Raw genomic sequence first — 25,547 nt, 5'->3', positions numbered from 1 at the left:
GTTAGAGCTACCAGACATAATCCTTGCTGCCATGATGTAAGAGCACTACCGCACACTTGGCAGATAACCATGATCTGGAGGGGCTACTGCAAATAAACTAAAGCAGGTAAGAGCTCTTAGAAGTCTGATTTGTCAGAATGACCCAGCCAGAAGGGGAAGAAGGGCTATGATCCAAGATGCCATCTCCCAGCCCCCTGCTCTGCCACAGCAGTGAGCTGGAGGGGAGACTGTGTAGAGGGGAGCCCACCAGCCATATGGAGCCCAAAGGTCTGACCTAACAGTAGAAGCAATGGCCACTCATCAACAGGCCCAGGACTCGGGCCTTCTATGCACCATTTCGTGTAATAGTTGCCATAAAACTTTAAAGTATTAAAGTATACATAAGTTATATATATGCCCATTGTGATGTGTGTGCATATATATATATCACAATAACTATATATAATTTAGATGTGATATCACATATATCATGTGCTACATACCACTATACATCATATATGTTACATATATCTGATATCACATATAATATATATGTATCTCCATAACAGTGGAAGAAAGAGAGGTTTATGAGGCCAAGGGGCACAGTTGTGGTGCTAGCATCGAGGACCTAATGTGCTTGATTACACGGCTGACACCCTTCATTCTCTTAAGCTTCAGGGCCTGGCAAGAAGAATGGCACGTCAAAGGTAAGTGCCGAGAAGCTGAGGCTGCATCTTCAGGTGGGGCTCAGGAGCAGACTCAGCTGCAAAGTGCCCTGGACCCAAGAGTAGTGGGAGCAAGGCTGAGGGCTGAGGCTGCATGCAGTAATGGTTCTCTCCAACCCACTCCCTGCCAGACCCTAAGCAGAACACAAAAAGGGGGGACACCTGGGTGGCTCAGCGGTTGAGTACCTGCCTTTGGCTCAGGACATGATCCTGAGGTGTAGGATTGAGTCCCGCATTGGGCTTCTTGCAAGGAGTGTGCTTCTCCCTCTGCCTATGTCTCTGCCTCTCTCTCTCTCCCTCTGTGTGTGTGTGTGTGTTTGTGTGTGTGTCTCATGAATAAATGAATAAAATCTTAAAAAAAAAAAAAAAGAACACAGAAAGGATATGCACAGCAATGCTACTGCTGCCCCCAGGAAGCTTGCAACCTGGTCTGTTTGGGCTTCAAGCCCCAACAATCTTACCTAGTCTTTTAAATTGTCTTAAATGACTTTTTAATTTTTTTTTTTACCATGTGCCTCATCCCAGGGGAATTTATTTCCTGTTCTGCTACTAACCCTGTGATCCTATGCACCGTCTCATCACTCCACAACAAATTATGAATACCGGGGGCTGAGTCCTGTGTTGGCCCGCCTGCTGTCCCCCACAGGGTCATGCAGTGCTTGGGAGGCTTCAATAAATATTTCTTGGAAGGGTAAATACCACACAGCAAGGTGCCACTTTTTCCCACTCTATTGTAAAAGTAGGGCAGGAGAAAAGCATTTATTGTACTAAATTATTTGTAGCAGCATATTTAACTCTAAAGAAATCAGCAAGCCCCCTATTACTCTAGGCCTATGGCCAGGTCTTTAAAATATCTTTGTTATAGTAATATTTTTCTAACTGTATTTTCTATAATAAGATTTGACCTTAATTTGTTCTTTTACCACAATTCTAGTCAACCAATTATAGGCCTAGATGTAGCCAATCAAAAGAACACAAGAAATTGAGACCATGTACTCTGAAACTGCATTTCTAGGAGATGTTAACAGATGCCACACACACACACACACACACACACACACACACACACACACTTACACACACACACACACACACGGGTGGAAGTGTCAGGGGACTCCATAGACAAATGTACTACTTATTCCTCTTGGATTCACAATGTGCATTAGCATAGGAAAGGCTAACAAGTCCCAAGGAAAGAAAACAATCTTTGAGCACTCACCAGTTCTTAATTTATTGGAGCCAAACATCCGTGAAGACACAGATGAGTCACCTGCCATAGTAGGAACATCAGCTTGGGAAACTCACCTGGCATATTGTCCTCATTAGAGTGACAGGGACACTGGAGAAGGTGTGGGACAAAGCAGCACACATGGCCTTTGGAATCAAAGAAGTATACACTGGATTGCAACTCTATTACCTCAGACCTACAGTCTGATGTAAGCAAATAAAAAAGCTTGTGTCCTCTTTGGACAAGAATTGTTTGAGCACCTCCTGTGTGCCAGACACTGTTCTAATCACTTGGAATTTATCAGTAAGCATAAAAGGATAAAAATCTGCATTATAAAGTAGGTACAAAAATACTTACATCTCAAAGTTATGAGGCTTACATGAGGAGACATTTTAGAAATACCTATCATGCTAACTCTTAGTAACCATAAACACATGAAGTCACAAATCTTTAAAAAGGAGGTAATGAGCTTATTCTAGACAAGTCAAGCTGGTACTGGTGTCTCCTGACTTTTACAGGAGACTGTGTGTCCCTGGTTTATTGTCTCATTCCTGAGACCTTTCCACCAAAAGCTGCGATCACTGTACCAGTACTCAGTTATTAAGGGAAAAGAGGGTAGTACATTTCTTAATGAGCCAAGAGGAGGGTAAACTGATAGAGAAACTGGATTGAAGAAGTGAGCTTTAATGAGGAGAAACCTCAAAGAAGAGGTATGAGAGGCAAAAGGAAAGGTTATGGAAAAGCAAACATGATTTAAAAAAAAAAAAAGTAGAAGATAGGGACTCTCTCCAGACTGAACTATTTTTCCTGAACCTCAAGACTGACTGGATAACTCCTAAACATATCTACCTGAAACTTCTCAAAGATCTAACCCTGACTCCCCCAACCAAACAGCTCACTTTTTTAAAGCTAATTCTTCCTTCTTGGTTATCCACCAAGTTAATGAAAACACTGTTAACGATGAATTCATTGGCTCCAGCAGTCAGCTCCGCAGTTTTTCCCTATTGTCTCTGGCTTGGACTAACAATAAGACAAAAAGAGAATTACAATCTCTGACATGGGAGCCACTTTGGCAAACAGTCTGCTAATGTTCCTGTTAAACACAGCATTAACGTATATGAAAATGAATGAAGACCAACCAAATGGGAAAAGCAGAGGAAATTATTTATTCAGAGCTTGCTCTGTAGCACGGCAGTCAACCACCAACACTTAGGCTTGGGCAGAGACTCGGGGAGGTAGGAAATCTTCACAATGGGAAAAAAAAAAAGAAGTTTTCAGGTCTGCCTGGATTGGAAGCTGTTGACGTGAGGAAGGCGTAGGCAGGCTAACTACAAGTGGGGCACCTCTTGTGATTGGTTAGGGACACACATCTGGCTTTCTCTGATTGGTTCTACTCTGAAGCCAGAATAAAAATTAGGGGAGCTATCAGATACTAATCAAGTCCTGACCACCTGGCCAGTTGTTACTGAAGTTATTATTTAGCATCCTGGAGTGTTACTAAAGGTAGCTACCTGGCTTCCCACAAGCCTGACTTCCAGTGAGCTGGCTTTGTGAGCTGTTTATTTTAGATAGGGAGATGGATTTCTGGACAAGTTGCTACACGTTATGAGTCAGACTGCCATTTTTTAATATGATCTGGCATTTTCCACTTGTATATTCAGTCTCTCACATAGGATTTAGAAATTCCCAGGTATTTACCCAAGAGAAATTAAAATACAAGGCCATAGAAAAACTTTTCACCCATGTTTATTACTGACAATATCCTTTAAAAAATGGAAATAATGTGAATGCCCACCAATTGATGAATGGATAAACAAAATGTAGCATATCCAAAAACCAGAATATTATTCAACAAAAAAGGACCACATCATGGATGAGCTGAGAAAACATTATACTAAGTAATGGAAGCCAGACACAACAGATTTCATTTATATGAAATGTCCAGAATAAGCAAATCCATAGAGATGGAAAATAGATTCATGGTTACCAAGAGCTGGGAGAGGGGGAAGCTGGGAGTGACTGCTAATGGACATGGGGTTTCCTTTGGGTGTGATGAAAACATTCTAAAATTAGATAATCATGATTGCATGACTCCAAGTATAGACCAAAACCCACCTAACTGTACACTTTAAAGGGGTGAATTTTATGGCATGGGTTATATCTCAATAAAACTGTTATTTTAAAGAAATCTGTGACACACTTCTATGTTCCATAGTTCCCAAAGGGCTTTCCTTAGTTTTGCCAAGTGTATATTAGGTAAAGTGCCTAAAATTCAATAAGCCCATTGCCTTCCCTGCACTTGTCCTGAAAGTAGTCTAGTTGAAGGAATTATTAGCTGGATTTCACAAACTGACTTTTTGCCCACAGTTCTAGAAATAAATCATGTGTTTAGGATAACGAAATAAAGGCACAGAAAGCCTTCTTAAAGTTAAACAACAACAACACAGGAATTTGAGAAAAGAAAGGATTCAATTATAAACTGTGATTACTTATCAAGAATGAGGGTAAATCCTGAAAATGTTCTAAATAAAGGAATGAGTCCATTAGAGATGCCGTGATAAAAGGACGAGATCAGAGTCAATGCCAACAATCTCCAAATTCGAGATTAGCGTTAAAAGCACTTGTGTGCAAAATTGCCATGACCTTTGATCTAATTCCACACCATTAATTTCCAAGTGCTCTGAACCACATTGACTCTAAAAGACAGACTTTTGTTGGCAGCAGAGCCAGCTGGACTCAATTACTTGTTTCATTTTCATTTTTCTTTTTTTAGCTACGAATGTTTTCTTCCAAAAAAGAGGAGGGCAAATTCTGAATTATCTTAAGAAACTTTTTTTAACCTAAGAAGTTGCCATTCTGGCCACTCAGTAATGTCTGTTGTCACTTACAGCAGAGTTCCAGCCTTGATCCCTGGCAATACTTGTCTGCAGGTAGAAACAGGAGAAGTAGACCATCCTGCAGGAAGTCCCGCCAGTCAGAATCATGGAGAGGGATTCTGGGAGTTTTGGTGAAACTAAAATGTACACAATCTGTCTACTTCTAGGTGCTTCTAGACAAAAATAGAAATGAAAACAAGAATGAAAATATACCAGGGCAAAAACAGAATAGAATGTCTTCAGTATGCTGAAAAATAATAACAGCACTAAGTAGTAATGCATTTAACATATCATAGTAAGTGTAATTATAAGAAATTATTATATTTATTATAATACAATAACATTAATTTACATTCATGGAACACTTGCTATGTGCCAGGCACTGTTCTAAGTACTTTCTAAATGTTAATTCATGTAGCCTACGAAGTACATATTTTATTATTCTCATCGTGCGGATAAGAAATAAACTCACTGAGTTTATATAATTAGCCAGGGTCACAGAACTAGCAAGGAGTTTCACAATATCTGCGGTAGTTGCCAAAGTTCATTTCCATTTGCCTTGCTTAAGACATTAATTTATGGACCCATTAAATATTTTTTTTTGGTTCAAATGCCCACCTTTGCAATTTAGAAGTAGTTTATCTCATTAATGATATTTAATCAGTAATCTCTAAAGCTCTAGAAACTGGAAAAAAAGAACCTAATCAGATGGATTAGGCCAACATGTATTTAGTGGATTTCTATATCCATTCATTTATTCATTCATTCATTATTTATTCAGTACATAATTATTGAGCCCCAAGAGAAATAGGCCAAAAATACCATGATGAAAATGATAGTCCAGCGGGGAGATAAGCTATACTTTTTTTTTTAAAAAAAAAGATCTTATTTATTTATTCATGAGAGACAGAGAGAGAGAGAGAGGGGGGCAGAGACGCAGGCAGAGGAAGAACCAGGCTCCATGCAGGGAGGCCGATGTGGGACTCGATCCCAGGTCTCCAGGATCACGCCCTGGGCTGAAGGTGGCACTAAACCGCTGAGCCACCTGGGCTGCCTGATAAGCTATACTTTTAAACAGATATTCCCCATTCATTGTTTTTTTCTTTTTAAAAAAAATCAACACTTTATATATATATATGTGTATATATATATATATATATATATATATATACTTTATAATGTGGAAAATATTTTAAGATGTTTATTGCAAATTTAAGACTTGAAAATGGGAAGGGAACTGTAAATGTTTCTTAACTATTTGCTTACTACAGTCAAAACATGTTGCAAATTTTAGAACACAGAGTTTAAGTGTTAAGTGTTGAACTCCTACTTTGTGTCAGGACCTGTTCTAAGCTCATTGCTCATTGCACATTTCAACCCATCCTCACAACTCGATGAAGTAGGTCCTATGGTCATCTCCATTTTATATGAGAAGAAACTAAGGCTTGGAGAGGTTAAGAAGCTTGCCCAAAGTCACACAACCAGGAGCAAGAGAGTTAGCACTCTCTGTCCAACTTACTGTGATAAAATGTGTTACAATAGAATGCAAGTTGACACACAACGTGCAGAGAAGATGTGCTTGAACCCTCCTGAAAACAGTCAGAGATGGCTTCCAAGAGGAGGCAACATCCTGCTTTTCTTTCAAGATGTTTGGGCATCTGTTTCAGATGCTCTTAAACAGTCCTCTTGGAGAGAAAATGGATCAAGACACAAGTCTGGCCATGATATTCACAAGTTCAGGACTTGCAGCCAGTCAAGTGTCTCTCCATAGTTTCAGCTTAATTAGAGAGAATTTTGGTGAAACTATAATCTGCTGTCTCACATGACATTTTTTATCGCCTGCTTAACATTTCAAATGAAACACTTTATTGCATTTGATGTTAGTTAAACACTTAAAGTGTACTCTTCACGGTTACAATTCGCAATGTGTTCTGACTATATTAAGCAAATATTTAAGAAACATTTGGGCTGTTTTTCCATTTTTAAGTATTTAATCTGTAATAAACATATAGTATGTTAAAAATACATTTCATGTACAGTATGTGTTAAGTGTTAAGAGTATATTTTTGAACTGCCTTATTTGAGCCTGTCAGACTTTCCATTACAACCGCCTAATTTAAGGGGGTTTTAAACCAGCCATAAAAATCTCTTCACGCTGATATTTCAGGTAAAATATCTCTCCTTCCAGAAGCCTTTTTTCAGTTGTTGTTGGGTTATTTTTTTAGTCTTGACACATTTAAAGAAAAGTTGACTTTATGAAATTGGGTATAAAGAAAAGATTTTTCTTATAGGACTTCAGTGTGATCTTCTCTATGCTTTTTAAATAATCCATACTTTAAAAGCACCTTATTAAAAATCATAGGCCTTACCCCAAAACTTTGGAGAGAAGACGAAACAGAGTTGAGTTGACTACTATCTGTGTATTTCCAGATTGTATTAAAATTCAGAATCAAGGATATGAAGTAAGGCCATAGACACTTCCCCACAGTCCCAGGAATCTTGCTAAGTGTGTAATAATGTAGCCACTTTAGCATATTATAGTTTACACTTGAATTTCTCATCTCTCCTCTTACCTGCCCTGCAGGAAGCTGCAAGACAAGAATATTCTTGTCATAACGCCCACCATCTTACAGATAGGCAGGCAAAGTTTTGGGAGAAGTTAAGCAATTTGTCCAAAGTCACACAGCCAACTATTAGCAAAGCTGAGGTTTCAATTTAGATCCCTTTGTTTGCTCCACATTAACTTGCACCCACAGATTGCAAAATATTGGGTGTGACTTGATGTTTCCATGTAATCTTGTATTTTTTTTGTCCATTAAAAATCTCAAATAAATAAAATTCAACCCCTTGTACAGCTAAATGACTGGATTCTTTTCCCAATATTTTTTTCACTTTCCATTTTAAGAGTCAAAATCATACCAGGGCACCTGGGTGGTGCAATCAGTTAAGCAGCCGACTCTTGGTTTTGGCTCAGATTGTGATCTCAGGGGTGTAAGACTGAGCCCCACATCCAGCTCCACACGTGTCAGCATGGAGTCTGCTTGAGATTCTCTCTCCCTCTCCCTCCACCTCTCCCTCTTGTGCTCTCTCTCTCTAAAATTAATAAATCTTTAAAAAAAAAAAGGTCAAGATTATACTAACAAACTGAAGAAGTGTTTCTCTTCCTTGCTCAAGTCATTTAGACTATGACCTAAAGAAAAGAGGTATCCATCACATCACACTGGAATATCTTTTCTAACTGCTTCCATGAGAGGTCTTGAGAGTTAGTGTATGTATCAATCCCACTAACTTAATTACAGATTCTCTGAAAACCGGGGCTTGTCTCCTTTGTCTTTGCATCTTCCTCTCTCCTAGCCTTACCTGTCCAATGGCTAGCACAGCACCCAGCATATTACAAAGGGTTCGATCATGTTTGCCAATGGGAGGAACGGATCAAACTTCACAAAGAGAGTGCTTATGCTCATGCTTATGCTATCTCATGGAATTTCCGAGATGAAGGAGCACCTCAATTACCCATACCAGCACTTATCCAAGTGACTTTCTTGCTTCAAAGAGACTCTCTGTGACAAAACAATTCCATGAACAAATACATTTGGGAAATGCTCCCTCCCCAGGAAAAGTAATGCCATGGAGCTCCCAGAATATAGTCGTGGCCTTCCTTATTTGCCTCTTTGGAGCAGACTGACTGTGGGGCGCCAGTGGCCTCTGCTGTCACCAGGGAGTCCCACCCATGCTGGCCAGGTGGAGACCAGCTCTGTCCACTGCAGCAGTAGTGTGGTAATGTCTAGCTTGCCTTAGGCGCAGACCTCTTTGGCGCTCACACGAAGCTATCCCCTCACCTCTTACCAGTAATTAAAGTGATATTTTGGCCTATCTATGTCATGCTCCTTATTTTTTGTATTTCTCCATTTGTTCAGAACATAAAAGGGGAGGAGAAACGCTATTTATTTTTGGTACCTATAAGCGCCAACAGAGAAAAACACCTGAAGTCCTCAGCCATCAACTGCTTTTCTTTCAAACCCATCTTCTTTCCAAGTGTACCAAAAATATCCTCAGGCCTTCAGAGTAATTATATTTATGATCATTCATTTTTTCATTAGTCTAGAGCAAATATTGTGGGAACTCAAGAAAGATGATGTTCCAAAGTCAACCTTAGGTTTGGAATTGCAAGAAAGAACCACAGATGAAAATGGAATTGGAATCAACTGAACCCTGGATACTCTCTCTAATGAGAGCTCTGGAGAGGAACCGCATATTATACTGTCTCAATATACAGCCTGAAGAACTTAGATGGGCTGGTCCCCAAATCATGCCTATGGCACTTTAGCTGCAGAGGCAAGGGTTGCTCCAGGACCCAAGAAGAGAAAGCGAGATTCAACAGAGACATTGACAACAGGGTGGAATGTTTGAATGTTGATTTCTAATTCAGACATAATGTCAAATAGTAAAAATGTCCTGACTTCATTCACTGGCTCAGCAAATATTTACCGAGTGCCTGTGACACGCCAAGCGCTGTTGGAGACATTATAGATGTAGCAGTGAGCTAAAGACAAAAACCCCTGCCTTCGCGAAGCTTACAATCAAACGGGAAGAGATTGATAATAAAAATTAAATGACTAAGGTATACAAAACATTAGAAAGTTCACATGCGGGGATCCCTGGGTGGCTCAGCAGTTTAGCGCCTGCCTTCGGCCTAAGGCATGATCCTGGAGTCCTGGGATCGGGTCCTGCATTGGGCTCCCTGCATGGAGCCTGCTTCTCCCTCTGCCTATGTCTCTGCCTCTCTCTCTCTCCCTCTGTGTGTGTGTGTGTGTGTGTGTGTGTCTCCCATGAATAAATGAATAAAATCTTAAAAAAAAAAAAAAAAGAAAGTTCACATGCTACAATAAAAATAAAGCAGGGAAAGAAGACAGCAAATGAAGGGGTATTTTGGGTAGCAAGGAGAATGAAATTTTAAATGGTACACTAGGAAAGAAACCAAACTGAAAACCTGACCTTTGTACACACATGCAAAGGGGATGTGGATAAGCTAATTAGAAAGCCTTCTCTGCAAAGGGACAAAAAAACACAGATGTCATCGGAGGGAGTATACTTGGCAAGTTTGGTAAATAGAAGGGGGATGTCTTAGTCAGCTTGGGCTGCCATAGTGAAATGTCATAGACTAAGTGCCTGAAACAACAGAAAAGTGGATTTTCCCACAGTTTGGGGGGGTTGGAAGACCAAGACTAAGATGCAGCAGATTTGGTTGCTGGTGAGCTTCCTTCCTGGCTTGCAGATGGCCCCTTCCCCCTGTGTCTGCACATGGTTCTAGGGGCAAGGGTGTAAGCTCTCTGGTGTCTCTTCTTAGAAGAACACAAGTCCCATCACAAGGGACACACCCTCATGATCTCATCTAGACCTAATTATCTCCCAAAGGCCCCATCTCCATACACTGTGTCACTGGGGGGCGGGGGGGTTAGAGTTTCAGCATATGAATTTTGGAGAATGGCATTCAGTTCCTGGTGAGAGACTAGTACAGTTGTAGAGGCCAGTCACCAGTCACCCTATCACGTTGTCCTCAACATCTTGCCCATCTCACTAAATGGTAACTCACGTAGCAAAGCCTCAGCCCTGATTAAATTCATCTTGCCCCTTTCTCAGTAGCTAGAGAAAATCATAGAACCATGTTCTCTGAACACACTTGAATGCCTAGTCCATTTTCCTGGGCATCACAGTACAGTTTCCTGCCATCCGTCTCCCACCCTCCAAGACAACTGCATCCTCTCTTCTCCTTTCTTCTCCAGACCCCAACAACTTCCTCCCTCCCTTTCTAGCTTGCTATTTCATTGAAAAATAAAAGCAGTCCGAAGTTCCCATTTTGATTGGATTATTCCCAGTAGCCTTCAAATTCCCCCACACCCATCCTTTCTCTAGTTAAAATAGGATCTTCTTGAATTTACTTTCTTTTCAAGCTTTGACCCTATTTCTCTGCTCACCTTTAGAACAAAACCCTTGAAAAGACGTGTCTACACTCACTTTTTCTAGATCCGCTACTTTTATTATTTTGTCCTTTTTGTAACCACTCACAGTATCTCTTACTTATAATTCACATACATTAAAATTCACCCTTTTTGTAATACCTTTTTCTGTGTTTTGACATGTGAACACAATTGTGTAACTGTTATCACCTCAAGATAGAAATCAGCTCTGTCACTCCCCAAAATTGCCTGTTCTCCTTGGAAGTCACGTCTCCAGCGCATCTAGGCTGACAACCAGTGACCAGTCCCTTTGGATCTGCCTTTTCTTGAATGCCATATGAACAGAATCATACCATTTGTACCCTTCTCGGTCTGTCTCCATTGTCTTCAATCCACTCTTAACACCCCACCCCCACCCCTTCTCCAACACTATCTTGTTAAAGTGGCATCAGTTCTTTTAGATCTGCTGTTTAAACCTCATTGTTCATCTCACTTCCCCTATTGATAGCAGAGGAACTCCTGTCTTCCAGAAACATCTTCCTGGCCTGCCTTCCAGGACTCTACTTATGTGTGGTTCTTCCTCCCTCACTTATTGCTGCCTGCTCATCTCCTCAACTTCCTCACTTTAGACAGCACTAGAGTCATTCAAAGTTGCTTTTTTCTACCTACATCCAGACTCATAGCTTTAATCTATATCTGATGACACCAAAATTCATGTCTCTAGTTTAGACCACTTCCTTAACTCCAGGCTACTGATCCAACTGCTCTCTCTCTCTCTCTCTCTCTATATATATATATATATATATATATCCAATCTATCTATCCATCCATCCATCTGTCATCTATCTATCCATCATCCATCCATTATTTCCAGGATTTAACATCGCTATAACTGAGGCCTTGATGTTACCTCTCTCTCCCTACTGCCTTCTTCCTTCCCCAGCTTTTTTATTCTCACCTACTGTCAACTCCATTCTTCTAGTTTGCAAGCCTTGGATTTATCCCTGACTCCTCTCTTTCTTTCACACACCAGGACCAGTTCTGTGGCTCTACCTTCAAAATATACCTCCACTTTTTTTAAGCAACTTTAATATATATTTGAAAACCCTGCTATCAAATTTTTTAAATATCCATTCATTTTAATGGGAAAATTAGAATGCAATTGCATCCCAACCCAAGACACTCAAACAATTTTTACATATCAAAAAATACCTTGATGAAAAAAATGAAAAAAATATTTATGTAAAAAATTTATTTAAAATGTTTATATAAGCAATAAAGAGTAATTCAAAAGTAAACAAGTAGAGTTGTAGATGAAATGCAAAGCAAGGATAGCACATTGAACTTTCAAAAGCAAGGAAAGAAGTCTTGATGGTGTATAGAGAAGTTGATTGAGGTGCTGGAGATCATTGTTTAGAAAGTGCACTCAGCATTATTTTCATAATTAATTTTTCAGCTTTTTGATGGACTTGCATTTCAGCTCAAAAATAAACTTACAGAACAAAGGAACACTTTTAAGGCAGAATAAAGAAATGTCTTGGGGGTACCTGGTTGGTTCAGTCAGTTAAATGCCTGTCTTCACTTCAGGTCATGATCCCAGGGGCCTGGAATCTGCCCTGCATAGGGATCCCTGCTCAGCAGGGAACCTGCTTCTCCCCCTCCCTCTGCCATTCCCCCTTGTTTGTGCTCTCTCTCTCTCTATCTCTATCTCTATCTTTCAAATAAGTAAATAAAATATATTTTTAAATTGTAAACTGAATAGTCATACTCAAGATGAAACTGAAAATCTAGAATCTAACTCTTTCTCATTGCCTCTTCCACTGATACCATTATCTCTCACCTGCATTGTTGCCATGGTCTCTGCCCTGCATAGTAGCTACATCATGTCCTTTGCTCAGAATCCTCTGGGGGACCCACATCACTCAGCACATGCCAATGTCCTCACCTTGCCTCTAACATTTCTGTGACTTATTCCAATTCTGTCCTCCTCCCTCATGCCACTTGACCCCACTGGCCTCCTTGTAGCACCTCAAACACACCAGCCACACTCATGCCACAGGCCATTTGCACTTGCAGTTCACTCTTGCCCAGAGGTCTACATGGGTCATTCCCTCTTCTTCTCTCCATCTTTAGTCAAATAATACCCCTGTAGTGAGGACATCTGCTATGATCTGAGTATTTATGCCACCCCCTCCACACACGAAAAATATGTTCAACATATGTTGAAATCTTTCTGCCCAATGCAATGGCATTAGAAAATCAGACTTTTGGGAGATGCTTAGGTCCTAAGGGTGGATTCTTCATTAATGGAATTAGCATTCATAAAATGATTCCATGGAGTTCTTCAGACTCTTCTGCCATGTGACTACATAAGGAAAAGTCCATGAGCAGGAAGAGGGCCCTTGCCCAACTGCACTGGCACCCTGATCTCAAAGTCACTGCCTCCAGAATCAGGAGAAATAAGTTTCTGTTGTTTAGAATATCCCAATGGACAAAGACAGCACCACTGATCATCCCATGCATAATTTTGGTAACCCCTCACCCCTAATATTCTCTATCTCTCTTTCCTGCTTTATTTTTCTCTATCACAGTTCTCATTTGCTAGTGCTCTATAGTACTGATTCAGTACTTCCATTCAGATTGTGAGCTCCCGGACTTTTGTCTGTTGTCTGTCCTGCTGCTGCATCAGTGTCAATCAAGGGCATTCTCCATCCACAGCTCTGTGGCTGACAGCACTAATGAAATCACTGGCTGGATTTTCCAAGACTTGGACACCTACCTCGAGGGAAATCTATATCTTGTTCATAAAGCATGAGAGCAAATGCCTCATAGCTCTGCATCTCCCTTGATTCCATCCGTTTCCCAGCACACAGCATCTATGCTTCCAATTAAGTGCTTCTCTCTTCCCTATTTTACCTATTTTTATGGTTTCCAGTGAGTTTTGATGAAAGGATTAAAACAGATATGCTCTTTTATCTGCTGAGTTTACAGACAGCCATATCTCTATTTTAAAAGTATGCACATGAATTTTATATCTGAGCCTTAATAAGAAGTAATAGATAAATTTCTGGATCTTTGACTAATTACAATATGATAATATCGTGAATTTTAAAGCTTGGTTATGCATCAGAATCACCTGGAAAGCTTGTTAAAACACAGACTTCCGGACCTACCGTCAGGGTTTCTGATTCAAGAGACCTGGGATGGGACCTGGAAACTTTAATTTCTGACCTATTCCCAGGTGATGCCAATGCTATGAGTCTGGTGACCAGACTTTGAAAAGCTTTTAATGTGACATTAAAATGTTTTCATTTTAGCTATGTCTGAAGGATTGAAACTGGAGGAGACATTATAAAACACTATACAAAAAAAAAATTCTAAGAATTTATAAAATCTTTTAAGAATGACAGCAGGCTTGCCATAACCAAAATGAACATGTACAATATTTCCAAGGGGCTAATGTCACGGAGAGATTCCCAGGCCCTCCTGGCTTCTTCAGGACATGGATCTAGTCCTGCCTCATGGTGAACCAGCCCTATAACACATAGTAAGTCATGCCTCTGATCTTCCTGCCTGTAGAATAATGATCTTGGATTGTACAATCTCATTACAACTGGATATATAGATGTGTATTTTCATGTACATTTTCAGAACCTCTCACTAACTGCAAGATTGATTTAAAGTATTAGTGCAATGAGATAGCCAACTAATGAACATAAGATAAGCATCCTGTAGATAAACGTGAACTCTTCAGGGTAAATCCTCAGATTCTAATGCTTCTCCCCCATAGTTCTTCTGCTTTTCACCTCTCCATATAGCTGGATGCCAGACGAAACTCTGTAAAAATATGAAAGCAAGAGAAGGGTGTCTGGGCTGTGCATTATCCCTCTTTGCTGGCTCCCGCTAACCTCTGGTGTAAGGGAAGGTCATATTTTTCATACTTCCTGGTTTGAGGTCATTTTAAATTCTAACCCCTGACCTCTGCCCTCAGTGCTTCTGCAGAGCTAACTGCTGCTCCTCGAGGGAGAGCGCCCTTGGAAGCTCAGCCACCTTTCCCTGATGCTCTATCTCTGCTCTTGCTGACAAGGTGGGCCCTCTGAAAGCACTGTCTCGTCCATCTGGCTGGGTTCTTTGGGCTCGTCCACCCTGGCAGCTTGTGTACAGAGTATCATGCACAGGTTTCCGTGAACCTCTAAGTATCTCATTTCTTGCTACCTTCTTTGTCCCACACAGGGTTACCTTTGAAAATGTAGATTCCTTCCATGTCAGTGGTAGTCTTTGAGGAGAACTTGAGATGCCCTTGAGAATTCCCTGTCTGGCTTCTGCCAAACCCCACTGTTGCCCCACCACGGTCACTTAAACATTCTCCTTCCAGAACTTCAGAAGCAAGCAATCTCCTCTTTTAGGTTCTGTTCCAGCCTGTCAGGGATATGTCCAACACGGGCTCCAGAATAAGTGGCAATGATCCAGAGAGTGAAAACTCCAGGTCACTCTTGGCAAGGAGGGCAGCATCTTCTCCCCAGCCACTTGGCTCCCCTCCCCCCCACCATAACATCAACAAAGGCTTTCTCTTCCTGTTTGAAGCCATCTTCCATACTCCTCCTTGTCTTCTCTATCTAGCGGCTAAGGACAAATAAAGCTCAGATACTCAGACTTGTTTGTGTTTTTGTTTTTGTTTTATATAAGTAAATGGAAATTTGGGGAAATTTAAAGAAAAAAAAACTTTCTTCTCTCTCCATGAAAAATAGGCTGACAGGACTACTATCTCTCTATGTACATTAAAAAATCTAGTATGAAACTTCAAATCGAGCAATGAATTCTTTGTTCTAGTTGGTAGCCACAATCTCCCCAAAGCAATGAATGGCATTGATTCATTACGCAGATGGAATTGCTAGGCAACATAGTTTATGGGGAAGGAAAAATATCTTGTTTTAATATTTTTTGAAAATATTATCCCTACTTACAGCATAGGAAAGTATACTTGAAAAGGGGAACAGCAAAATCCTGGAGAGACAGCAACAGAAAGTTTTAACAGTGGCTAACTACCAGTGGGGACGTCACAGAAGATAAAGAAAACAGAATCAGGAGGAGGGGCAAGTAATGGATGGAAACTCTGGAAAGTGGAATTTAGAATGGAATGTGTCCTTTTCTTACCAACAAAATAAAACAGAAACCAAAAATCCCCCAAAAATGTCCTCCCCTTTGGCACTGACAGAGTATATGCCACTTTGTGGGTGTGATGAGGTGGGGAAAGGTACTAGGGGATGAGAAGTATTTAACCAAGGAACCTGGAGCGCTTGAACAATGAATGAGTCCACTCATAGAGAAGCAATAATTAAGAAACTCGTAAGATCAGATAGAAGCTTAGAAATACAAAAATGTCTGGGGCTAAATGACCCACTTTCCTCTTGTTTGGCCATGCAGTTTATGAATGTCTGTACCCACGCAATGGGAAAGGGACCTGGGTGGGAGGTGGGGGACAGATTTCGTCATTGTTTCTAGTCTATGTATCCAACATTAATTCTGTCTTTTCTCAGCTGATGCTTAATCTTTTAACTTGAGAGCTTCCCAGTGCCTTTAGGGCATAGCAAACTGTCTCAGGAGAGCCAGCAGGGTGTTTCTTGAACCTCTACAACCATCACCATAGATGTGAAAGTAGCACTATGCATTTGAAACCCAGAAATTTTTCTTACCCATCTTCGGACCCCCAGCCCCTAGTTCAGTGCTCATCAAATAGCGGGTACTCAGCAAATGCCTGATGAAGAAATCACATCATTTGGAAGTCTCCATAAAAAATTGCCTATCACATGCTAAAGAAATAAACTCCTAGAATTTGAATGTCTGAAGAAATTTCAGGGTTCATCTGGAGACATCTAGCCATCTCATTTTAAGGACAAGAATATCCATCCTTAGAAATTAGAAGACTTGTCCAAGATTTCCCAGGAAAGGCATCAAGAGAATCAGGACTGGAACCCTAGCCCTTGACTCTTATTTTCTTTCTCTTTCCCTTCACCATTTTAAAATGTAGGTTTCATTATTATTCAAGTATGACCAGGCCAACAGGTATGGAGACAACTGCCATTGAAAAGAGAATCTGTCATAGTAACAGATCCAAAGAGAGGGAGCAGGTCATGGCATTAGGGTGGGGGTGGGGGGCATGGTCACATGAGAAAGGCCCAGGGTGGCCAGGAGGCAGAGGACACAGGGAAACATGGCAAAGAGCCTTTGGTGTGGTTTCCACAGGGAAGACCAGGTAAGGAGAGTTAGCAGACTGAGAATTGGCTAGTATGAATCATTTTAGCAGGCTCTGGAGCACAGGCGCTGTCCCTAGTTGTCTGATACGTGGCCCTTGGAGGGGATAGGGCAAGGGGCAGGTGACTCAGAGTGTGAGACAGACAGAGGAGGTGGTTAAGGTTATGAGCTCTAGATGGATCTGTCTGTATATGAGAGCACACTCCCAGCTAAGCTGGTTACTGTCTCTAGGAATTACTTAACCATGAGAGGGGCAGTCCCTCTGGGGTTAGCAAGGCCCCAGATAGCAAAACATCAAAATATGGAAACAAAAAGATATGCTGAATATACTCACCACACTGAGATCATAAGTCTTCACTGCATTAAAACTTTAGGTTGGCCTAGGTAGGTTTGCCTACCTGCTCCCCAATACTATGCAATAAAATCATTAGAAAAAGGGGCTTCCACATGAAGTTAAGGATTCTGGATCCTCAGAGCTATGAAAAATGGCTTTTGGATCATAATCTAGACAATCTTTTCTGATTATTTATCTAAAACTAAAAGCAGGAAATGATTCATTTGATTCCTGCCAATCCTGGAGTGTTGCCACTTTCGGCTCAGGAAGAGCCGGCTTCCCTTGGCAGTCCTCACTTGCAGGATGATGAATGAAGTTCTATGTTTGGTGCTAGCTAAAATTTTATAGGGTCTAAAAAAGCAATTTATACATGCTTCAGGAGGTGGCTATATTTTTTCTTTTTTAGATAGCTCTTAGTCACAGCAGGGCACTTAATATACATATATCACATCAAGGGGTCATTTTACAGGAGACATGAAACTTTGCTCTGTCTGTTGATAAATATGTTCTTGGCTTCTACAAGCTTTGTTATATGTTCAGAATTCAGCAAATAGGTATTAGCTGAATTCTGAAATTTCCCAGTTATTTTCACACCTCAAGAACCCATGACCTTCAATGTGATATTATGGAAAAGAGGCATCATCAGCCTAACAAAACATTTTCTTGGTTTCAAGAATCAGTGTTGTTACTCACAAACAGGCGGGACCAGCTCTCTCCTCTTGGGAATCTCAAGCATGGCTTGAATGGTCTTGTATGCTAGCCAGTCAGTCCACTAAGTTGTCAAGGGTCAAAGCTAACTCAAAGAACAGTGGCCATGGGCCAAACCACCCACTTACTCTAAGTGATGAGCAATCTAAACACTCACAACCCACCAAGCCTCATCCATACCACATTTTGTTGAGAGTTTTTGGTTTGTTTTTTTCTGTCTTATGTATCTAGATTGAAACATCTGAGCACTGGTGTCTCTTAATCAAGCTTCCAGATACTCTCAACATTATCTTCCCAGTTTCCATCTTGACAAGGGTTTTATTAACCTTCTTCCCTTTGCATTCCTAGATGCATGTCCTTACAAAGTGCTCTGAAAGAAGTCTGGATAGAAGGGTTGAGGCCCAGCACTGCTGTGTATTGGCTGAGGGCCTCAGACAAATTACTTTGCCTCCATCATCCTCATCTGTAACATAGGAACATAATATTTATCCACTATTTAGAAAGATTATGTAATAAATGGAAAAGCTTATGATTATTTTTAGTGAAAATATAATCTATGAAATATGTACTTAAAAAGGCATTTGAGGGGCATTTTGGTGGCTCAGTAGGTTGAGCATTGGACTTTTGATTTTGGCTCAGGTCATGATCTCAGGGCCTTGAGATTGAGCCCAGTATCAGGCTCTGTGCTCAACAGGGAGTCTGCTGGAGATTCTCTCTCTCTCCCTCTCTCTCTCTCTCCCTCCTGTTGCACATGCATACACATATATGCTCTCTCTCTCTCTCTCAAATAAATAAATAAATATTTTTTTTAAAAAAAAAAGGCATTTGATTTTGTGCAAAGTCTGCTGCAAGTTCATTAAACCCATCTTTTTTCTGGGCTCTCAACAATACTACACTGCTCAGCCTTTCTTGGAGTCAGTTGTGGCCTCATTACTGATTTATTGCTTAACATAATACTAACTTATTACAAAGTTTTAGATAAAGAACTACAAAAGGAAGTTATGCAACTACTCTCAGGTCTTCCTATAAAAATTTCTCTTGAAGATCCCCCAGCCACTTTTCCCCAAGTGAACATTTTTGGAAGCCTTGAGCCAGAGATGGCAGAGTCACAAGATGTCAGAAGCCTGGGACTTTGTATCATAACTGGGAGGAGAGATATTCCCCAATTAGAAACATCCATTTGAACTTTACATGAGTGAGAAACAAAATTTTATTGTGTTAACCTATTGATATTTAGAAGTTTCTCTATTACCGCACATAGCAAAATATTGACTAATATACAAAAGTCTTTAAAGTGTATAATACATAAGATACTATAAAATCTAAAATCAGAAGGAGGGACACTTGAGTGGTTCAGTGGTTGAGCATCTGCCTTCGGCTCAGGGTGTGATCCTGGGATCCAGGATTGAGTCCCACATCAGTCTCCTTGCACACAGCCTGCTTCTCCCTCTGTCTGTGTCTCTGCCTCTCTCTGTGTGTCTGTCATGAATCAATAATGAAAATATTAATATATATATATATATAAAATCAGAAGGATATGTTATCAATGTGTTTATGTGGTAAGATAGCAAGTATATTTTTATTTTTCTTCATCCTCTCTTTATTTTGCATTTCTCAAATCTCTATGGGACATGAATTGATTTTATAATTTCAGAAATTACTTAAAGGGAAAAACTTCCCTAATCTGACCATTGTCTGTGCAGGTATAGTCTCATTTGACACTGAATCAACAAATGCAGTGTGTACATCTACCTGATGCCAAGTGCTGTGCTGTTGAGATACTAAGATTAATAAAATATTATCACAATGGGCCTCAAAGAATCCACAGCATATCAAAGATGAGAACATACAATGATAGTCAGGTACTCTGGGAGCACACAAAGGGAATGAACCCAAACCAATGCAATTTTTTTTTTTACCAATGCATTTTAAATAAGACTTTCTAGATGGAGGGATGCCTGCATGAAGCTGTGAACACAGTAAGGTGGAAAGAAGCATAAAAAGAGGCACAGCACTGACAAATAGCATGAGTAATTAGCTATAGCTTCAGTCTAAAATTACAGTTAAAGTTTTAGACTCACAAACTTTATTTATTTTTGTTTCTTCAGTGCTTAATACAATGCCTGGTATAAAGTGAGTGTACAGTAAATATTTGTCAAATAAATAATTAAAAATCAACATTTCGGCCAAGTGGTTATTCAGTTTCTTGCTTACACATCCCCTATAATAGTGAGCATCTTGTGAGGAATTCCTCTCCATCTCCAGCTCTGGCCACAGAAAAGTCTTCCTTGTGTTAAGCCAACCAAAAACATGGTTGGTTGTACCAGTGAGGATATTTACATAGTGAACAAGGTCAGCAGCAGATCGATGCTCCAAAAAAGTGAGGAATAAAGGTATAGGACATGGGTACAAAAAGGCAGAACAATGGGTCTACTTCCACTTTTTCCATTTAAAAGGATTCCTACATGCTTTTCACACGCAGGTTCATAGAGTGTTGGACTTGGACGTTCATGTTCGCCAGCACATGCCAGATACTCTACAAGCACCTTGTTTGCTTGATCTCATTTATTCCTCTTCACTGCCTGCTGAGCTCTGCTCAAGAGGGAAAATTTCTGTTTTATGGACAAGAAAACAAAGATAAAGATCAAGGTCTTCAGTTAGTAATACAACCAGGATCTGAGGCTTTGTTTTCCTGCCTTAGTCCATGGGCTGCCAGACAGCCTTTCCCCCAACAGTCATTTCGATTATCGCTCCATTAGGAACTCTGGGCAAATGTTGCTGCACTACATAGACTCTGTCCGAGCAGGAGCTGAACTGAGCAAGCTGTGGGCTCTGTGGCTGATGAAGCTTGTCTTCCTCTGGCTTGCCACTTAACAAGGCAGTTCAGTGCTTTACCTCAAATGGGAATCACGGTGGAGTCCAGGCTCCACAGCAAGGCCAGTAAGAAGGTAATTTTGGAAAGGGGTATAGTGACAGGGCTCTGGGTGCGAGAGGCCAACTACTAAGAATCTGGAAGTGCTCTTATTTTTAATAGCCATGAGGCAGGACTTATTCCTGCCAAGGTCAAGGAGGCTTGCTCATTGCAGGCTCCTGAAACACCTCAAATTCAACTGTCTAAAAGCCTGACAGTTCCAAGGACCAGAAGCAGAACTGATTGGTCAATTGGCTCCAGCTGTGAGAGCAGGAGATATATGGAGGCACGGAGCATGCTGCCATGGACTCGAGAACCCCCAACTTCCCACAGCCCTAGTCCTAAAGTTCTCCTTACCCTATTCTTCCTCCAATGTGCCCCTTTGGGGCACAAAATCTCACCCCCTTTCACAGCCCAGCAGTACCCACTGGCTGAGAGAACATGGAGTGAAGAAACAGGAGTTGCCAAGACATTCTGGAAGAACTAAGCCCTGGTACAACACCTAGTGAGCACCCTTTACACCAAGAGTGGAAAGCACAGTGTGTCTGAGGATGCACAACCCAACAGCCACAAAAAAATGAAAGGGGATCATATTTAGAATTATGCTAAATCCTCATACTTGCATACTCACTATTTGATTTCCTCTTTATCATACCCATTATATAGATGAATATGCTAAAGCCAATAAATTAAATGGCACGCATTTTTTTAATCAACATGATTTTATTCTTACAATATGGGGGATACCTGGGTGGCTCAGTGGTTTAGCGCCTGCCTTCGGCCCAGGTTGTGATCCTGGAGACCCAGGATCGAGTCACACATTGGGCTCCCTGCATGGAGCCTGCTTCTCTCACTGCCTGTGTCTCTGCCTCCCTCTCTCTCTCTCTCTCTCTTTTTCTCTCTGTGTCTCTCATGAATAAATAAAATCTTTAAAAAAAAAACACACACAATATGTTAGGGCTTGAATTGCTGAAGTTCAAAGTGCCCAGTATTTTAGAATGGGACCTTAGGTAGAAATAGGTTCTACCCATGTGGTTAGTTAAGATCATACTGGAGTAGGGTGGTGCCTAATCCAATGTGACCAGTGTCCTTAGAAAAATACTGTCATGGGGATCCCTGGGTGGCTCAGCGGTTTAGCGTCTGCCTTTGGCCCAGGGCACGATCCTGGAGTCCCGGGATCGAGTCCTGCGTCAGGCTCCTGGCATGGGCCTGCTTCTCCCTCCTCCTGTGTCTCTGCCTCTCTCTGTCTCTATGTCTATCATAAATAAATAAATCTTTAAAAAAAAAAAAAAGAAAGAAAAATACTATCCTGTGAAGAAACAGGGACATGCAGGGAAGCTGGTCATGTGGAAGCAGAAGCAGAAATCAGAATGGTGTTGCCATAGCCCGTGAACCCCTGCGACCACCAGAAGCTGAAAGAGGCAAGCTGTGAACTCTCCCTAGAGGCTTTGTGAGGAGGCATGGCCCTGCCCACACCTTGATTTGAGACTTCTTACCTCCAGGACTGAGAGAGAATAAACTGAGGAGTAGGTCACATGAGGAAGCATCATCAATGTCATCAAATATAACATCTTTAGTCAGACAAGATAAAAAAAAAAAAAAAGAAAAAACTGAAAATCTGACCTCTGGCTTGAGTGATTAGGAGTTTGGCAACGACCTTTGAGAGAAGACTTTCAGTGGAGTAAGGAAAGAGCTCGCCTTATTGCAAGCGAGTAGGGTGAATGACACATGACGCAGTAGAGACACCCAGTGACTGCTGACTCTTTTCAAGAAGCCCACCTGTGAAAGAGGGTGATCAAAAGAAAAGTGGGGAGAAAAGGTAGAAAGGCATCTAAATGATAGATGGAACTTGAACACATAGTCTAAGGGTGAAGAGTCAGTGCAAAGAGATGGAGCGAGGTCCAGGAGAAGAGGCATCGGTGGTTCAGCAGCCTCATGGAGGATTTGTGAGAGGGTGGTTCCCAGAGCAGAGGCAGGGTCAGAACCAACTTTGTGAGCAGGTGACCTCTGCAGTTCAGAATAGCCGTGCACTTTGTTTAAAGCTCTGTGGTCGCTGTCTTAAAATTCTTAATAATTTTATCTTTTACTGGTTTACGAGTGGAGCATGTGTTAGGGGCATGAAGTCTTGGCAAACAAGCTGTCTCACCTCCCTAGGATGGACTCAGAGCAGCCCTCTGGGGACCTGGGGGGCTCCCAATGTGCTCTTGCACACCCCACAGACATGTTCACCTGCTGTATAAGGCAGAGAACAGATTGTGTGGGTAGGAAAACCCATGTTTGCCATCGCCCTCTTGTCCATAGCATCTTGGGCAGGGCAGCGAAGTGGCCAGCTCTGACCCAGGTTGGCAGCACCAGGCTTGCTCAGTGGACAACCCAGGGAAGGTCCCTTACCCCACCCCCAATCAGGTATTAAACAAGTTCCACCAAGAAGGTTCCAATCTCTTGGGGGGGTCTCCTGTCCACTGTGAATTGAAGCGGTGGGCCAGAGGAGGGGGAGATTGACCTCCCTGCCTGGATTTTCATTTTGCCCTGGGCATTGCAAAAAGTCTGTTGCCAGCCCTGAGTGAAGGCAGGAAGAAAGCAAGAACACTTTTATTCTAGGATGTGAAAGACAAAAGTATCAGTGGCCATGGTTTCCATGATGAGAAATGCCCACCGGCCAGCCTCTCTTGCCTCTTGGGTACAAAGCCGGGCCAATTGCTGAAGTAGGGTTTGGGGTAAAAGTGGAGTCGCAAGCTGAGCGAGGACTTGAGGTGAGGGATACCAGTGATGCAGATGACACCGCTCCGCCTAATCCAGTCTACTCAGAGTATAAATACCTGACTGAATCAGAAGGAAAGACTACTTTAGGGAAAACAAACAAAAAAACAAATAAAATAACAATGCTTAAGTAGTCTCTTGACCCACTACACACAAAGCAGGTTTCCAGCCAGTTTTACATTCTCAACGATGCCAGAAACTTCCTTTCAGTTTTTAAAGGAGCCAATTTTTTTTTTTACCTCTGAATGTTTTAAGGAATATTTTAAAATAATTAATCATAATGCACATTGGGTTTCCTTCACTTGTATATCAGATGTTCCATAAATATCCCGGTAGGTTTTGTTGACAGATTGATTGATCCTGGATTGCCACGGGCTGAGCTCCCCTTCACATCTCCCTGTCGTGTGCCTGCCTTGCAGCCCCAGGAGGGTAGAGAGCACAGCCTATGCTCTTTCTTGCTCAGAGAGGAGAAGAAAGCTCACGTAGCTCAGACTGAGCCAAGTTCCCCGGGCCTCCCTGCCCTGAGGTTTGCCCACTGGACTCCTCTATGAGATCACCAAACTGCCTTCTGTCTGCACGACGTGAGTGATTATTCCCCTTGCGGTAATTTGCAGGAGTGGAGGACATTCATGGACACAGGGGGATTCTCACTTCAAATAAAGCACATCTTCTCTCAATTAGAAATGGGAAGAAAGAAAGGGGAATATATGTGTGAGGGGACCTGAGGGCAGGGACACAAGTCTCAGAGTACAGACCCCCAGCTCGAAGGATGAGTCATGCTCAGTGAGCTCAGGAGCTGAACAGACTCCAACACCTTCCCCATGGGCTGCCCCTCCATCTTAATTAAAGACTCTTATGTTCACACATGGATAGAGAGAGGGGGCTGCTCATTAGGGACGCCAGGGTGGGTGTGCGCCGGGCAAATAGCAATCCAATTATACCAACGCCTGTGCTTGAAATGTGATCTGGACCCAAGCTCTGAGGCTGCGCTTCATGCTGCTGGCACCTGCTTGTGCTCCCCTCAAGTCTTTCCCTTGCTCCCTACTGCAGGTAGAGCCAAAAAATTAAGCCCTTCATAAGGTGGGATTGACAGGAGGGAGGTCTGGGCATGAAGTCACATTCAACAGCCTTCCCAGGGCATTCTTGGTATGACAGTTGCCTGACAAAGGAACCTTCATTGATAAGTTCATTCTATTGACAGGGGACCAGGAGATTGGTCAGGCTTACAACAGTTCCGAGTTTCATTTCACTGGAAGTGCTGGCTTCATTCACTCATAAGTCAGGGAGTCTCAGAGTCCAGAGGGACCTTGGAAGAAGGGCTTTGTTTTATTCAGGAAATGGAACCACAGAGAGGTTGTGTGACTTCCAAAAGTCACACAGCAAGCAACTAACTGTCTGGGTTCAAATTCAGGTACATCTGATTCCAAAAGCAGGCTTTTTCTGCTGACTGGAGTCTCAGAAACTGGTTTCCTTAAAGATGCCTCAGAGATTTCAGAAAGAAAGCATTTTCCATCAAGAAATAAAAGATTTTTGTGAAAAACTTTTAATAATTTTTTAAAATTCAGTTACAAATAAGCACATCTCCTTATCTATTTTCTTAATGGAGATTGCTCATCATATTTCTTTGCAAAGAAGTTTGAATATTATATTGAACCCTGACAACTTGTGTCTCATGAAAAGGGAGGGAATTCAGTAGAATTAAGAGGATGAATTAGAAGTGGCCAAAAACACAAAAAAAATATAAGACATGATTGGTTAGGGCTGCCTGGGTGGCTCAGTCAACAAAGCATCTGCCTTTGGCTCAGGTCATGATCCCA

The sequence above is a fragment of the Vulpes vulpes genome, chromosome 14, assembly GCF_048418805.1.
Source record: "Vulpes vulpes isolate BD-2025 chromosome 14, VulVul3, whole genome shotgun sequence".
Lineage (NCBI taxonomy): Eukaryota > Metazoa > Chordata > Mammalia > Carnivora > Canidae > Vulpes > Vulpes vulpes.
Note: the sequence above shows the minus strand (reverse complement) of the source record.